Here is an 18,910-nt window from a genome sequence, read left to right on the forward strand (position 1 = left end):
GCGCGTCGACCTATATACAAGGTTTTTGGAAATTTTGCATTTCAAGGATAATATAAAAGGAAAAAGGAGCCTCCTTCATACGCCAATATTAGAGAAAAAATCAGACTATAGAATTATTCATCATAAATCAGCTGACAAGTGATTACACAGATGTGTGGAGAAGCCAGTCTATTGCTGTATTTCCATAAGGTCTATAGTTTCAATCAGGTACTTGTGGATGAGAATACTGCGTGAGGTCTACTATTCACAGAACTACTTGATTAGAATAAACTATATAGTTTAGAATAAACCAGTAGTTTAGAATAAACTAGTAGTTTAGAATAAACTATATTGTTTATAATAAACTAGTAGTTCTGTGAACAGTAGACCTCACGCAGCATTTTCAACCACAAGTACCTGACTTGAAACTATAGACCTTATGGAAATACAGCAATAGACTGGCTTCTCCACACATCTGTGTAATAATATTCATGATCACATAAAACATATGTCGCAGTTTACAAATAACTCACATAACCTATACCTATATCAAAAACATACATAACACCCTACACTATAACACAATGAACAAAATTCAAGTCGCCCTTAATTCCCAAACCTTAAACCTTAGGCTAGCCTCAACTTAAACCTTAAACCGAGACTGCAGTTTAATCAAACCAAGATCAAGAATGTCTCAGTCAATTACGAACTAATAGATCACCCTTGGAAAACAGAGCTAACCTCTATCTATTCTTTGGTAAGTCATTGGAAATAATTTTCAAATTTAATCTGATCGTTATTTTTATTGTAGATTCCAAGTTTTAAAAAATTGTTGTATGCACTACACTATTCAAGTATATTATCTAGAGTATGGTCCACGTTATAATAGCAGTGGAGAAAGATACAAGAACAGCGTTGCCGAAAAGGATAGAGCTATCTGCGTTGCCTAATGCAGACAAGGATAGCAACATCAATGTTATTCAGGTGCTGACTTTATAACCTGAATATCTCACTATTTTTCCCTGAATACCTCTACCCTACTATAGTGAGGTCCACGTTATAATGGCAGTATTTGATTAACATTGGTGTTGCTATCCTTGTCTATCAGTCCACAAAGCAGATAGCGCTATCCTTTTGTAGCTCTTCAACGTTGCCAGATTGTTTTTAATCAGTCTATATATATAATTTAAAAGCGGAATGGCACTCACACACTGACTGACTCACTCACTCGCAGAACTAAAAATCTATCGGACCAAAAACGTTCAAATTTGGTAGGTATGTTCAGTTAGCCCTTCAGAGGCGCACTAAGAACGGATTTGGAAAAATTTTCAAAATCTGCGTTTTTCCAGCGATTTTTAGCGTTTTCTCAGCTTTATCGAGAACAAATGCACAGAAAATGTTTAAAATTAGTACAGAAGTTCAGCTAGGATGTAATAATGCTGTGTTAGAAGGAATTTGCAATAACGTCAAAGATACGCCCAAAATCTGCGTTTTTTGCGCTTTCTTAGCTTTGACTTTCTGATGCAATGAAGCATGCCCAAATGAAAAATGCAGGCGAGCGAAGCGAGCATGACGGCTAGTTCAGAAATATAATTAATGAACGAAATATTCAATCTCAATTATGAAAATGTATTATTCAATCATTGAAACATATATTTTCTTGTCGAATAAATAAAAATTGATTATATCTTAAACAAGAATAACCAGTTAATAAAGCAGTTCTCCTATCCTTCTCCACTGCCATAAAAACGTGGACCTCACTATAGCAATAAGTGTTCGACGATATGATACAGTATCATCTCATCTTGATACACAACACCATAATTTGATAGAAAACAGGATAGAGATATCTGCTTTGTCGAATGATAGACAAGGATAGCAACATCAATGTTAATTAAACACTGCCATTATAACGTGGACCTCACTATAGAAGTGTTCAACAATATGATACAGTATCATCTCAACTTGATACACAACACCATAATTTGATACAAAACAGGATAGAGCTATCTGCTTTGTGGAATGATAGACAAGGATAGCAACACCAATGTTAATCAAACACTGCCATTATAACGTGGACCTCACTATAGCAGTGTTCAACAATATGATACAGTATCATCTCAACTTGATACACAACACCATAATTTGATACTAAACAGGATAGAGATATCTGCTATGTGGAATGATAGACAAGGATAGCAACACCAATGTTAATCAAACACTGCCATTATAACGTGGACCTCACTATAGCAATATAAGTGTTCGACAATATGATACAGTATCATCTCAACTTGATACACAACACCATAATTTGATACAAAACAGGATAGAGCTATCTGCTTTGTCGAATGATAGACAAGGATAGCAACATCAATGTTAATCAAATACTGCCATTATAACGTGGACCTCACTATAGCAATATAAGTGTTCGACAATATGATACAGTATCATCTCAACTGGATACACAACACCATAATTTGATACAAAACAGGATAGAGCTATCTGCTTTGTGGAATGATAGACAAGGATAGTAACACCAATGTTAATCAAAAACTGCCATTATAACGTGGACCTCACTATAGAAGTGTTCAACAATATGATACAGTATCATCTCAACTTGATACACAACACCATAATTTGATACAAAACAGGATAGAGCTATCTGCTTTGTGGGATGATAGACAAGGATAGCAACATCAATGTTAATCAAATACTGCCATTATAACGTGGACCTCACTATAGCAGTGTTCAACAATATGATATAGTATCATCTTAACTTGATACACAACACCATAATTTGATACAAAACAGGATAGAGCTATCTGCTTTGTGGGATGATAGACAAGGATAGCAACACCATTGCTAATCAAACACTGCCATTATAACGTGGGCCTCACTATAGCAGTGTTCAACAATATGATATAGTATCATCTCAACTTGATACACAACACCATAATTTGATACAAAACAGGAAAGAGCTATCTGCTTTGTGGGATGATAGACAAGGATAGTAACACCTATGTTAATCAAAAACTGCCATTATAACGTGGACCTCACTATAGAAGTGTTCAACAATATGATACAGTATCATCTCAACTTGATACACAACACCATAATTTGATACAAAACAGGATAGAGCTATCTGCTTTGTGGAATGATAGACAAGGATAGCAACACCAATGTTAATCAAACACTGCCATTATAACGTGGACCTCACTATAGCAGTGTTCAACAATATGATACAGTATCATCTCAACTTGATACACAACACCATAATTTGATACTAAACAGGATAGAGATATCTGCTATGTGGAATGATAGACAAGGATAGCAACACCAATGTTAATCAAACACTGCCATTATAACGTGGACCTCACTATAGCAATATAAGTGTTCGACAATATGATACAGTATCATCTCAACTAGATACACAACACCATAATTTGATACAAAACAGGATAGAGCTATCTGCTTTGTGGAATGATAGACAAGGATAGCAACACCAATGTTAATCAAACACTGCCATTATAACGTGGACCTCACTATAGCAATATAAGTGTTCGACAATATGATACAGTATCATCTCAACTGGATACACACCACCATAATTTGATACAAAACAGGATAGAGCTATCTGCTTTGTGGAATGATAGACAAGGATAGCAACACCAATGTTAATCAAACACTGCCATTATAACGTGGACCTCACTATAGCAATATAAGTGTTCGACAATATGATATAGTATCATCTCAACTGGATACACACCACCACAATTTGATAATAACTGGATAGAGATATCTGCTTTGTAGAATGATAGACAAGGGTAGCAACACCAATGTCAAATACTGTCATTATATAACTTGGACCTCACTATAGAATAAGAACAACCACAACATGATACAGTATCATCTCAACTTGATACACAACACTATAATTTGGTACAGAACAGGATAGAGCTTCACTACAGGGCTAAGAGGGAGTGGAGTGGAACCAGCCCTTTCTCAATGACATCCCCACCCTAGCAAGTAGGGACTCCATCCCTTAAATGCCTGTTGCTCCCTCCCTTATTCCCTGACGGAGGTTTGAGATCTCTTCACTTATCAACTGACTCTCCATCCCTCAACATCTCTCATTCCCTAGACGAGTCTTTCCCTGAACAACACACAGGAATTAAGTCAACAGGTAGGTGACTCAATCAGAAATTCCCTATCATTTCTTACTCAATCATTTATCCAATCTTTTTAATTGACCGAGCAAAGTGAGGTCTAAGATTCAAGTCGACGGTTTGGCATTTCTCTTAATGTTTAAATGCTTATATGTTGCGCATTTACGGCGAAACGCGTTAATAGATTTTCATGAAATTTGACAGGTATGTCCCTTTTTTAATTGCGTGTCGTCGTATATACAAGGTTTTTGGAAATTTTGTATTTCAAGGATAATATAAAAAGAAGAAGGAGCCTCCTTCATCAGCCAATATTAGATTAAAAATCAGACTATAGAATTATTCATCATAAATCAGCTGACAAGTGATTACACAGATGTGTGGAGAAGCCAGTCTATTGCTGTATTTCCATGAGGTCTATAGTTTCAATCAGGTACTTGTGTATGAGAATACTGCGCGAGGTCTACTGTTCACAGAACTACTAGTATAGTAAAGGAAAGAAGTGGCTTATACAGGTAGGGGATAGGAAATTCACGAATGACGCATCATCACGTCTCAACTACTCAACTCATTAACTTGACATTTTGCATATAGATTTTTAATTCACCAAGGATGGTTATAGGCCTATTTTCAATTCTTCAAGATTTCACTCAGTCAAGCTTTCAATCAGACCCTTGCGGAGCACGGGTTACCTGCTAGTTTCTTATAAAACTTGGAATATATTATTGAATAGATAAGAACTGAAATTTCACTTCATTCATAAAACTATAAATTTGGTTTTAATCCCTGAGCAAATTCTGCCTTGAATATCACACAGGGATTAAGTCAGTAGGTAGGTGTGACTCAATCGAACATTTCCTATTATTTCTTATGGAACTTTTAAGTTACTGAAAAATATAGGGTAAATGAGAAGAAAATAAAACTGAAATTTCACTTCATTCATCAAACTAGAAATCCTATCCTATACTATTAAACGAGCAACTTCTGTTTATATGTTTAGAAAATTATATTTTGAAAAGTGAAAATGACATAACCAACATTTTGATTTGGACAGTATAGTATAATTTGGAAATGGGACAGTTTTGGGCAAGAGACTGTTGTACCTTTCCTCATGTTAACTATTTCTACACAATGTGATTAATAAAATAAATAAATAGATGTTTAGATGTTTGTATTTCACCGGATCTCGAAAACGGCTCTAACGATTCTCACGAAATTCAGAACATAGTAGGTTAATAATATAAAGGTTCGATTGCACTAGGTCTCATCCTTGGGAAAACTCGCTGAAGGACATTTAAAATGATAATTATTATTCATCTTTGGGATAATAGCTGATAATAATTATTTCGTCGTCTGTTGATGATGGAAGTGAGTGAGCGAGTTCATGTGTGTGGGACTGTGTGAAAATTATGACTCAGCTGTTGAACTTTTGTAATCATTCAATCAGGTACTTAGTGCCGGTTGCAAAAAAACCGGGCTATTTTCAATCCTGATTAATTCCAGTAGATCCATCTTTTTGAAATGGTCTTCTCTGATTTGGTTCAAGTGAAGTTAATCAGGATTAAAATTTAACCGGCTTTTGTGCAACTGGGCCTTTGTGAGGGAAATTTTTGCATTCCTCTGGGAATTAATCTCAATTTACTGTGATTAGATAGAACATTTCTGTAGGAATGTTATTATAATTTCTTCTTTCGTAATAATTTTTTTATGTTTTTGTACTCCAGAGCGAAGCTCGGTCCCCGATATTTTGTTTTTTTTTATCCCTGAGTGCATTCTTCCCTAGATATCTCACAGGAGTTACCTCAACAGGTAGGTTACTAATTAGAACAGGTCTGGAATTTCTAGCTAAATTCAAAATTTATTTTGTTTGCCCAAAGTTTCAATACAAATCCTATAAAATTCGCTTCACTTTACAAGATGTTTTACAAAATTGAATTCATAATTAACTTCTTCCCACTTCTTAAGCTGCATTTACATCAAAGTCATTAACAAAATGTTAATAACTTAATCCTTATAGATCTTATTAGATTGAACATAACTTATTATGATGAACATATGTGTTTGTCAAGTTCCGTTCAATCTAATAGAAGGATCAAGCTATCAAAATTTTGTTAATAGCTTTGGTGTAAAAGCAGCTTTAGTCTACTTTTTCTCAAACAGTTTATTGGAAATTCGATAAATTTAATCAGCCACTTTTATTGTTAAAATTTAAAGTTTTGAAATTCCTTGACGTTTTTTTAGAAAATTCATGTTTATAGGAAATTTATATTATGGTGAATTGTCTAAGATTAGAAAATTTTATTGAAAAATATATTGTCAATATTATGTTAATCGTTCCCAAACGATTTCCACCCCTACTGAGTATAAATGTTTCCTCAAACAAATTGCAGATTCAAAAATTCAAATTTCAAGTTTCTTCTCTTACACCTTCTCACTTCTTGTTCCCTCACTCTTCTACTTATTCTTCTCCTTCTTCTTCACCCTCTTCTTCATTTCCCCTTTTCTTCTTCTCCTTCTCCTGTCTCCATACTCAATCCTCTTCATCACCTTCTCCCTCTCTAAACACACTTTACGCTTCGAACCGATGGCCAATCGCAAGCCAACACTGAAAGCCACGCCTCTAAAAGCCCGTCTGTCCGATGCTCATTGGTCGAGCCTATTTCTAATGACTAGTTCTCATATCTGCCACCAGATTGCAGCAAGTACTGGGTCAACTTGAATTTATTGGATTCCTGATTGAATCGGCTTTCTTCATTTATGTAAATTACAGTATTTAAACGCAGGCTTATATGTACGGTACACTAATTCTCAATAACTGACAATATAGCTAACTATTCCATGAACTCCATAAAGTCAATGAGGAGAATTATTATTGGTTGATACTGGGATGAAATTCTATTTGAATGTCGATAATATGAATTGATATTGTAATAATTGGGTAATTTGAATTGGGGCAATTGTGTTTTATCATAGAGAAAAGATAGCATAAGAAGATAACCCATGGTTTGTAGGTTTCATTCAAAGTTTGTTAGTTTTGTATCAAATAAAGGTGTTGTGTATCAAGTTGAGATGATACTGTATCATATTATGTTGACACGGTATCATGTGTGGTGATACTGTATCATTTATGGTGATATGCAATGATACATGACCGTTATGTTGCAAATGTGAGTGTTAACTGAAGCCGATAGTCCTAGTAGTTGTTTTTGGTGAAGCTATGTGACGCTGGTAGTCTCTCATACTGTGCCCTTCTTACTCTCTTACACTCCCAACAACACACTAATAATAGACAGTGTATAGGGTGTCTATGTTGCAAATGTGAGTGTTAACTGAAGCCGATAGTCCTAGTAGTTGTTTTTGGTGAAGCTATGTGACGCTGGTAGTCTCTCATACTGTGCCCTTCTTACACTCTTACACTCCCAACAACACACTAATACACTAATAATAGACAGTGTATAGGTGTCTATGTTGCAAATGTGAGTGTTAACTGAAGCCGATAGTCCTAGTATTGTTTTTGGTGAAGCTATGTGACGCTGGTAGTCTCTCATACTGTGCCCTTCTTACACTCCAACAACACACTAATAATAGACAGTGTATAGGTGTCTATGTTGCAAATGTGAGTGTTAACTGAAGCCGATAGTCCTAGTAGTGTTTTTGGTGAAGCTATGTGACGCTGGTAGTCTCTCATACTGTGCCTTCTTACACTCCCAACAACACACTAATATAGACAGTGTATAGGGTGTCTATGTGCAAATGTGAGTGTAACTGAAGCCGATAGTCCTAGTAGTTGTTTTTGGTGAAGCTATGTGACGCTGGTAGTCTCTCATACTGTGCCTTCTTACACTCCCACAACACACTAATAATAGACAGTGTATAGGGGTCTATGTTGCAAATGTGAGTGTTACTGAAGCCGATAGTCCTAGTAGTTGTTTTTGGTGAAGCTATGTGACGCTGGTAGTCTCTCATACTGTGCCCTTCTTACACTCCAACAACACACTAATATAGACAGTGTATAGGTGTCTATGTTGCAAATGTGAGTGTAACTGAAGCCGATAGTCCTAGTAGTGTTTTTGGTGAAGCTATGTGACGCTGGTAGTCTCTCATACTGTGCCTTCTTACACTCCCAACAACACACTATAATAGACAGTGTATAGGTGTCTATGTTGCAATGTGAGTGTTAACTGAAGCCGATAGTCCTAGTAGTTGTTTTTGGTGAAGCTATGTGACGCTGGTAGTCTCTCATACTGTGCCTTCTTACACTCCCAACAACACACTAATAATAGACAGTGTATAGGGTGTCTATGTGCAAATGTGAGTGTTAACTGAAGCCGATAGTCCTAGTAGTGTTTTTGGTGAAGCTATGTGACGCTGGTAGTCTCTCATACTGTGCCCTTCTTACACTCCAACAACACACTAATATAGACAGTGTATAGGGTGTCTATGTGCAAATGTGAGTGTAACTGAAGCCGATAGTCCTAGTAGTTATTTTTGGTGAAGCTATGTGACGCTGGTAGTCTCTCATACTGTGCCTTCTTACACTCCCAACAACACACTAATAATAGACAGTGTATAGGGTGTCTATGTGCAAATGTGAGTGTAACTGAAGCCGATAGTCCTAGTATTGTTTTTGGTGAAGCTATGTGACGCTGGTAGTCTCTCATACTGTGCCCTTCTTACACTCTTACACTCCCACAACACACTAATAATAGACAGTGTATAGGGTGTCTATGTTGCAAATGTGAGTGTTAACTGAAGCCGATAGTCCTAGTAGTTGTTTTTGGTGAAGCTATGTGACGCTGGTAGTCTCTCATACTGTGCCCTTCTTACACTCTTACACTCCCAACACACACTAATAATAGACAGTGTATAGGTGTCTATGTTGCAAATGTGAGTGTTAACTGAAGCCGATAGTCCTAGTAGTGTTTTTGGTGAAGCTATGTGACGCTGGTAGTCTCTCATACTGTGCCCTTCTTACACTCTTACACTCCCAACACACACTAATAATAGACAGTGTATAGGTGTCTATGTTGCAAATGTGAGTGTTAACTGAAGCCGATAGTCCTAGTATTTGTTTTTGGTGAAGCTATGTGACGCTGGTAGTCTCTCATACTGTGCCCTTCTTACACTCTTACACTCCCAACAACACACTAATAATAGACAGTGTATAGGGTGTCTATGTTGCAAATGTGAGTGTTAACTGAAGCCGATAGTCCTAGTAGTTGTTTTTGGTGAAGCTATGTGACGCTGGTAGTCTCTCATACTGTGCCCTTCTTACACTCCCAACACACACTAATAATAGACAGTGTATAGGTGTCTATGTTGCAAATGTGAGTGTTAACTGAAGCCGATAGTCCTAGTAGTTGTTTTTGGTGAAGCTATGTGACGCTGGTAGTCTCTCATACTGTGCCCTTCTTACACTCCCAACACACACTAATAATAGACAGTGTATAGGGTGTCTATGTTGCAAATGTGAGTGTTAACTGAAGCCGATAGTCCTAGTAGTTGTTTTTGGTGAAGCTATGTGACGCTGGTAGTCTCTCATACTGTGCCCTTCTTACACTCCCAACAACACACTAATAATAGACAGTGTATAGGTGTCTATGTTGCAAATGTGAGTGTTAACTGAAGCCGATAGTCCTAGTAGTTGTTTTTGGTGAAGCTATGTGACGCTGGTAGTCTCTCATACTGTGCCCTTCTTACACTCCCAACAACACACTAATAATAGACAGTGTATAGGGTGTCTATGTTGCAAATGTGAGTGTTAACTGAAGCCGATAGTCCTAGTAGTTGTTTTTGGTGAAGCTATGTGACGCTGGTAGTCTCTCATACTGTGCCCTTCTTACACTCTTACACTCCCAACAACACACTAATAATAGACAGTGTATAGGGTGTCTATGTTGCAAATGTGAGTGTTAACTGAAGCCGATAGTCCTAGTAGTTGTTTTTGGTGAAGCTATGTGACGCTGGTAGTCTCTCATACTGTGCCCTTCTTACACTCTCACACTCCCAACAACACACTAATCATAGACAGTAGTCTGAGAATAAATTTGGAGCATAAACGACCTATACCATGGAATATCTTCTTCCATCTTTTCTCGGTGGAGACAGACAACTAGACAATATAGTCTGGCAAATAACGACTGCTGAGGTGAAATTATCAACTCTGTCAGTATTCTTAATGGATAACGTTAATACTTAAAATTCAAATATTTCTGTCAGTTTAAAGAGAACTATGTCGGTTGCGAGAGGTTTTTAAACTTTGAAAGCGTTGAAACAAAAATATGCATTTCGCTGATTGCTTCCAGGAGAGAGGTCCCTATACACACTGTTCCTCTTTCAATATTTCCTTTTCTTCTCAATCTTCTTCTTTTTCCCCTTCCTCTTCTTCTTCTTCTTCTTCTTCTTCTTCTCCTTCTTCTTCCCCTTACACTTCTTCTTCTTCTTCTTCTTCTTCTTCTTCTTCTTCTTCTTCTTCTTCTTCTTCTTCTTCTTCTCTTCTTCTTCTTCTTCTTCTTCTTCTTCTTCTTCTTCTTCTTCTTCTTCTTCTTCTTCTTCTTCTTCTTCTTCTTCTTCTTCTTCTTCTTCTTCTTCTTCTTCTTCTTCTTCTTCTTCTTCTTCTTCTTCTTCTTCTTCTCCACCTTTGGTAGAGAGTTAGTGGGGAGGATATTTTTAATATTGTTTCCGAAGAATGGACATTGATATGTCCAAAGCTCCGCCAATTTATGTAGATGCATAACAATATAATTATTATCTATAGTTATTATATTACAAATTGCTTTTTCATATCATATACAGTTCAATAATTATTTTCTTAGTCTATATTATGTAAATTCATCTATAATGTTGCTGTATTGTAAGCTATTGTATATAAGTGTATAAGCCAGTATATAATGTAATCTACATAAATAAAGTACTCAATCAATCAATCAATCTTCTTCTACTTCTCCATCTTCTCATTCTTGTTCGCGTGTTCTTCCTTGTTCTAAAGTGAGGTCCACGTTATAATGGACCTCTTCATCTCTCTCTCATTTTTCTTCCTCTACTACTTTCACCTGTTATTCTTCTGCTTCAGTGAGGTCCACGTTATAATGGCAGTGGAGAAAGATAGGAGAACAACGTTGCCGATCCTCTGTCTTGTCAATGCATTCTATAGACGGTAGTTGATTAAGGTTTATTGATTTAATATTAACTGTTCATTCTCAATTGAAATAATCAATTGTATTTTATTAAGAAAAAAATATTTTTCTCAACAATTTCATAATGAATTTTCATAATTAGGATGAAATATTTTGTTGATTAATTATTAATTCTACATTGTTAAAAGACGATCTGGCAACAGCAGAGCAAAGTAAGAAAGAGATAGCTCTATCCGCTTTGTGGAATGATAGACAAGGATAGCCAATCAAACACTGTCATTATAAAGTGGTCCTCAATATAGTTCTTCTTCTTCTACTTCTCAGTCTTCTCATTCGTCTTCTTGTTCTTCTTCACCATCTTCTTCTACTTTCTCATCTTCTTTTCTTCTTGTTGTTGCTCTCCTTCTACTTCTTCTTATTCATCATCATCAACTTCTTCTTGTTTTTCTTCTACTTTCCCATCTTCTTTTCTTGTTGTTTGTTCTTCTTCTACTTCTCCATCTTCTTCTTCTCCATCATCATCATCATCATCAACTTCTTCTTGTTCTTCTTCTATTTCTTCATCATCATCATCAACTTCTTCTTCATCATCATCAACTTCTTCTTCATCATCTTCCTCTTCTTCTTCATCATCATCTTCTTCTTCATCATCATCAACTTCTTCTTCATCATCATCTTCTTCTACTTCTTCTCTGCACCCGGCCAATTCTTCGTGTATAGTTTTCTTTCATTTATTCTTCTTATCCCCGTGAATTATGAATGTCATTCAATCTCTTTCTCTCTTTGTGCCTTTTCTTTCTCATACTCCACCACCTCCTCATCCTCCTCCTCAACATTATGTTTCTCCTTGTCATCTTACTCTACCGGTTTCTCCTTTTCCTCTGTTCAATTATCGATTATTATTAAATAGAGGAAATCTTATTCCCTCACAGATGAATAGAATAACATTTGAGAATAATTATAAAAATATTATCATTTTTGAAATCATCTTCAATATTCAAATTAAACACATAAATTTTGCAGTTCAGACACCCCTAAATGGACCTTCAAATATCCTATACTATTAAACGAGCAATTTCTGTTTATATGTTTAGATTTTTGTATTTTACCGATCTCGAAAACGGCTCTAACGATTCTCACAAAATTCAGAGCATAGTGGGTTTATAATATGAAGATTCAATTGCACTAGGTCTCATCCCTGGGAAAACTCGCTGAAGGACATTTAAATGATAATTATTATTCATCCTTGGAAAAACAGCTGATAATAATTATTTCGTCATCTGTTAATGATGGAAGTGAGTGAGCGAGTTCATGTGTGTGGGACTGTGTCAAAATTATGACTCAGCTGTTGAACTTTTGTAATCATTCAATCAGGTACTTAGTGCCGGTTGCAAAAAGCCGGGTTATTTTCAATCCTGATTAATTCCAGTAGATCCGTCTTTTTGAAATGGTCTTCTCTGATTTGGTTCACGTGAAGTTAATCAGGATTAAAATTTAACCGGCTTTAGTGCAACTAGACCTTTGTGAGGGAAATTTTGCATTCCTCAGGGAATTAATCTCAATTCATTGTGATTAGATAGAACATTTCTGTATGAACCATGCATATTATAATTGACCGAGCGAAGTGAGGTCTAAGATTCAAGTCGACGGTTTGGCATTTTTCTTAATGTTTGAATATTTAAATGTTTATATGTTGCGCATTTACGGCGAAACGCGGTAATAGATTTTCATGAAATTTGACAGGTATGTTCCTTCATGAAGGATTCCATAGAAGTATTCATCATAAATCAGCTGACAAGTGATTACACAGATGTGTGGAGAAGCCAGTCTATTGCTGTTTTTCCAAAAGGTCTATAGTTTCAATCAGGTACTTGTGGATGAGAATACTGCGTGAGGTCTACTGTTCACAGAACTACTAGTATAAAAGGAAAAAGGAGCCTCCTTCATACGCCAATATTAGAGTAAAAATCAGACTATAGAATAATTCATCATAAATCAGCTGACAAGTGATTACACAGATGTGTGGAGAAGCCAGTCTATTGCTGTATTTCCATAAGGTCTATAGTTTCAATCAGGTACTTGTGGATGAGAATACTGCGTGAGGTCTACTGTTCACAGAATACTAGTAATTTCTTCATTCGTAATAAATTTTTTATATTTTTGTACTCCAGAGCGAAGCTCGGTCCCCGATATTGTCCCTATTTAGCTTGCTACGTCTCGCCTTGCTCACTCTGTGGTGTATTTAGTTAAGATGAGCTCCCAAACTTAAAAGCAGGGCTAAACAGCTGAGCCGTAACTGAAGTCATAAATCATCCTCAATTATTTTACACAGTTTGACATGTCGTAGATCAATAAAACCCTACTTTACAATGCATTTCTGCTCTGCTAGACAGAAAAAGAATATCATATGGATCTTATGGGGAGGGTTCACACATTGGTGGAACGGTATCTGATTGTTCAAATTAAAATTATATAAGTAATAGTTATACTAGTAGTTCTGTGAAGCAATTCACTTTTAATCAGCTGATGCCAAGCTTTTTATATCTGTATCTTACCGTTTCTGTACTAGTAGTTCAGTGAACAGTAGACCTCACGCAGTATTCTCACCACAAGTACCTGATTGAAACTATAGACCTTATGGAAATACAGCAATAGACTGGCTTCTCCACACATCTGTGTAATCACTTGTCAGCTGATTTATGATGAATAATTCTATAGTCTGATTTTTACGGTAATATTCTTGGCGTATGAAGGAGGCTCCTTTTTCCTTTTATATTATCCTTGAAATGCAAAATTTCCAAAAACCTTGTATATACGTCGACACGCAATTAAAAAAGGAACATACCTGTCAAATTTCATGAAAATCTATTACCGCGTTTCGCCGTAAATGCGTAATATTTAAACATTAAGAGAAATGCCAAACCGTCGACTTGAATCTTAGACCTCACTTCGCTCGGTCAACTATATAGTGAGGTCCACGTTATAATGGCAGTATTCGATTAACATTGTTGTTGCTATCCTTGTCTTTCATTCGACAAAGCAGGTAGCTCTATTCAATTTTTTATCAAATTATGATGTTATGTATCATGTTGAGATGATACTTTATCATATTATCAAACACTAATTGCTATAGTGATGTCCACGTTATAATGGCAGTATTTGATTAACATTGTTGTCGCTATCCTTGTCCATCGCTCCACAAAGCAGATAGCTCTATCCTGTTCTGTATCAAATTATGATGTTATGTATCATGTTGAGATGATACTGTATCATATTGTCAAACACTAATTGCTATAGTGAGGTCCACGTTATAATGGCAGTATTTGATTAACATTGGTGTTGCTATCCTTGTCCATCGTTCCACAAAGCAGATAGCTCTATCCTGTTCTGTATCAAATTATGATGTTATGTATCACGTTGAGATGATACTGTATCGTATTGTCGAACACTTATTGCTATAGTGAGGTCCACGTTATAATGGCAGTATTTGATTAACATTGTTGTTGCTATCCTTGTCCATCGTTCCACAAAGCCGATAGCTCTATCCTGTTCTGTATCAAATTATGATGTTATGTATCATGTTGAGATGATACTGTATCGTATTGTCGAACACTAATTGCTATAGTGAGGTCCACGTTATAATGGCAGTATTTGATTAACATTGTTGTTGCTATCCTTGTCCATCCTTCCACAAAGCAGGTAGCTCTATCCTGTTCTGTATCAAATTATGATATTATGTATCATGTTGAGATGATACTGTATCATATTGTCGAACACTAATTATTGCTATAGTGAGGTCCACGCTATAATGGCAGTATTTGATTAACATTGTTGTTGCTATCCTTGTCCATCGTTCCACAAAGCAGATAGCTCTATCCTGTTCTGTATCAAATTATGTTATGTAACATGTTCTATCCTGTTCTGTATCAAATTATGATGTTATGTATCACGTTGAGATGATACTGTATCATATTGTCGAACACTAATTGCTATAGTGAGGTCCACGTTATAATGGCAGTATTCGATTATCATTGGTGTTGCTATCCTTGTCTATCATTCAACAAAGCAGATAACGATCCATATCTAATTTTAGTCTGGTAGGTGAATGAAAATACTCTACTTAGTGGAAAATGATTTGCGTTTCGATAAAAATACAATACTCGACGTCTTATTAAATTATTGTATGTCATGAAATTGGTTTGCAAAATGAGATTCACAGAGAAAGAAAGAGAGAGAGATAAAGTATGTATGTGTGTGTGTGTGTGTGAAAGAGAAATATAAAGTTGGTGTTTGTGTGAGACAGGGATACAGAGAGATATTAAAAGTGAGAGAGAAAGAAAGAAAGATATAAAATATGTGTGTGAGAGAGTGATCGAGAAATATAAAATTAGTGTGTGACAGAGAGGGATAAAGTGGGATATTGAGATGGAGTTTAGTGATTGAGAGGGAGAGAGAGAGAGAGAGAGTGAGAGAGATGATTCAAGTAGTCTGTGTTGAGGGATGCATCTGACATACCGACTTGAGTCCAGTCGTTTCAAAAGGGGTGAAAATTAATTTACTCCACTCACGCCTTCAATGAGGAGGAGAAGTTGGAGGAGGAGGTGGAGGAGGAGGAGGAGAAGAGGAAGTAGGTGGAGGAGGATAAGGAGAAGGAGGAGGAGAATTTGGAGGAGGTGGAGGTGGTGAAAATGTAGATGAAGAAAGAAAAGAATCTGCCCTTGAAGAGAGAGAAGTAATATGAAACTAGAATGGTGAAGAGGAGAAGAGGAGAATGAGGAGGAGGAGAAGATGAGAGGGAGAAGAAGGAGAAGTTGGAGAGGAGAAGAAGCAAGAGGAGGAAGAGTGGAAGGTGAAAAAGTGGATCTGCCCTTGAGGAGAGAAGTAATATAATACTAGAATGGTGAAGAGAAGAGGAGGAGAAGGATAGAAGGAGGAGGAGGAGTAGATGAGAGGGAGAAGAAGGAGAAGTGGAAGAAAAGAGGAAGCAAGAGGAGGAAGAGTGGAAGGTGAAAAAGTGGATGGAGAAAGGAAAGGATCTGCCCTTGAAGAGAGAGAAGTAATATAAACTAGAATGGTGAAGAGAAGAGGAGGAGAAGGATAGAAGGAGGAGGAGGAGTAGATGAGAGGGAGAAGAAGGAGAAGTGGAAGAAAAGAAGAAGCAAGAGGAGGAAGAGTGGAAGGTGAAAAAGTCGATGGAGAAAGAAAAGAATCTGCCCTTGAAGAGAGAGAAGTAATATAAACTAGAATGGTGAAGAGAAGAGGAGGAGAAGTAAAAGGAGGAGGAGGAAGAGTAGATGAGAGGGAGGAAGAAGGAGAAGTGGAAGAAAAGAAGAAGCAGGAGGAGGAGGACATGGAGGAAGAGTAGGAAGTGAAAGCATGGAGAGAGAAAAGAATCTGCCCTTGAAGAAGAGAGAAGTAATATAAAACTAGAATGAGAGAGAGAAGAGGAGGAGGAGGAGGAGGAGAAGCTGTGATGGAGAAGAAAGAGAAGTAAAAGAAAAGAAGAAGCACGATGAGGAGGAGGAGGACGTCGAGAAAGAGTGGTAGGAGGAGAAATGAATGGAGAAAGAAAAGAATCTGCCCTTGAAGAGAGAGTGGGAACTATAGTGAGGTCCTGTTTTGTATCTGATTATGGTGTTGTGTATCAAGTTGAGATGATACTGTATCATATTGTGTTGATACTGTTCCATGTTATGGTTGTTCTTGTTCTATAGTGAGGTCCACGTTATAATGGCAGTGTTTGATTAGCAATGGTATTGCTATCCTTGTCTATCATCCAACAAAGCGGATAGCGCTATCTCTTTCCCGCTTTGCCCTGTTGCCATATCGTCCTTTAATAATGTAGAATTAACAATTCATTAACAAAATATTCCATCCTAATTATGAAAATTCATTTTGAAAAATACAATTTCTTGCTTAATAAAATATAATTGATTACTTTGAACGAGAATGAACCGTTAATATTACATCAATAAACCTGTATCAGCTACCGTCTGTAGAAGGCATTGATTGACAAGACAGTGAGGATCGGCAACGTTGTTCTCCTATCTTTCTCCACTGTCATTATAACGTGGACCTCACTATAGCAATTAGTGTTTGACAATATGATACAGTATCATCTCAACATGATACATAACATCATAATTTGATACAAAACAGGATAGAGCCACCTGCTTTGTCGAATGATAGACAAGGATAGCAAAACCAATGTTAATCAAATACTGCCATTATAACGTGGACCTCACTATAGCAATTAGTGTTTAAAAAGGAAGAGGAGAAGAAGAAAGAATAGAGGAGGAGAAGGATGAGGAGGAGGTGAAGAAAAAGAAGAAGAAGAAGAAGAAGAAGAAGAAGAAGAATGAGGAGAAGAGAAGGATTTTTGGATAATATAGAAGGTATGAATGAATCAGACAACATATTTTCTGTTTAGGTCAAAAATGATCTAATTTCGAATTATAAAACAAACCAGTGACGAATCTATACAAACAATAAAGCACGGAGACAAACTGTGTTCCACTCCAAACTGGCACTATTCCTGATATTATAACATCAATACTGCTCATTAAACCAATACTGACAGATAAAGCATATCACATATTACTCAGGGACATAGTCATCCATGTGTGAACGCGTTTCGCAAAGTGGAAAATGCCGAAAATATTCTCGAAACAATGGCGGCGTCCCTCTCTCTCTCACGGGAGAAAATCGTTGTGAAAAGCGAGTTTTCCACTGCGGGAAAGTCCTTCCCGGAGTCTTTGTTTGTAGCTAAAACGACGGGAGAGATATGTAGGGAGAAAGCATTGTGAGGGGAATTATACGTGTAGAGAGGTATGATACGGGAGATATAGTCTGTATCATTGAATGATACGGGAAAGATAGACTGTATCATCTATACTATAATTGACCGAGCGAAGTGAGGTCTAAGATTCAAGTCGACGGTTTGGCATTTCTCTTAATGTTTAAATGTTTTTTCCTCCACCAACTGTCTAAAGTACTTACTTTACTCCCTGAAACCTAATACTAAAGTGTTACTTTTTCGCTCTCGGTAGTAAAAACAAAAACTCCCTAGGGAGTAAAAGTGACTCCATTTAAATACATGAGGAGCATCTCTATTTTGAAACTTACATTGTAATAGGTTAGAAGGTCTAAGCTCAGATGAGAAAGCATAATAGAGGTGTCTGTCATTGAGTCAACTGAATTCAATACCACAACCAGAAATTTGTTTAACTCATGAAATATATGTTTGTATGATAATTATTATATTCTTAATATTAGTAGACGATAAAAATGTATACAATTTTAAAAATATTTTATTCTATTCAAAATACCAGCCAACAAATATTTTTGATCTGCAATTCAAATCTGAACCGCGTGATCTGGAGTCAGCCATTTTTGGTAGCTGCTCAGCTGATATAATTGTTACAACTTTTGCCGATAGATAGTGCAATCGGCAGTGCCAACTGCCAATCAGACGGTTTTTTAGGTTTTAGATTTAGGTTATGATGTTAGGAATCATTGTCACCAATACATAAGTTATTAGAATGATTTTATTTGCAGTTTCTATGAAAAAATGTAGATGGAGGAAAAATGTTGTGTACATCACGAGCGAAAAATCCTTTTTCTCCCTCAGGA

At 36.5% G+C, this 18,910-nt stretch overlaps 1 protein-coding gene across 1 annotated transcript in view; it reads left to right on the plus strand.

Annotated features, from left to right (window-relative positions):
• Positions 1-558: 558 nt before the first annotated feature.
• The window catches only part of LOC111060835 (tyrosine decarboxylase), a 66,913-nt gene continuing 48,561 nt past the window's right edge, over positions 559-18,910 (plus strand). The window contains exon 1 of the mRNA XM_039440499.1: positions 559-736. The gene's annotated coding sequence lies outside the window, so the exon portion shown is untranslated. The remainder of the gene's footprint in view (positions 737-18,910) is intronic.

This window comes from Nilaparvata lugens, chromosome 14 (assembly GCF_014356525.2).
Source record: "Nilaparvata lugens isolate BPH chromosome 14, ASM1435652v1, whole genome shotgun sequence".
NCBI lineage: Eukaryota > Metazoa > Arthropoda > Insecta > Hemiptera > Delphacidae > Nilaparvata > Nilaparvata lugens.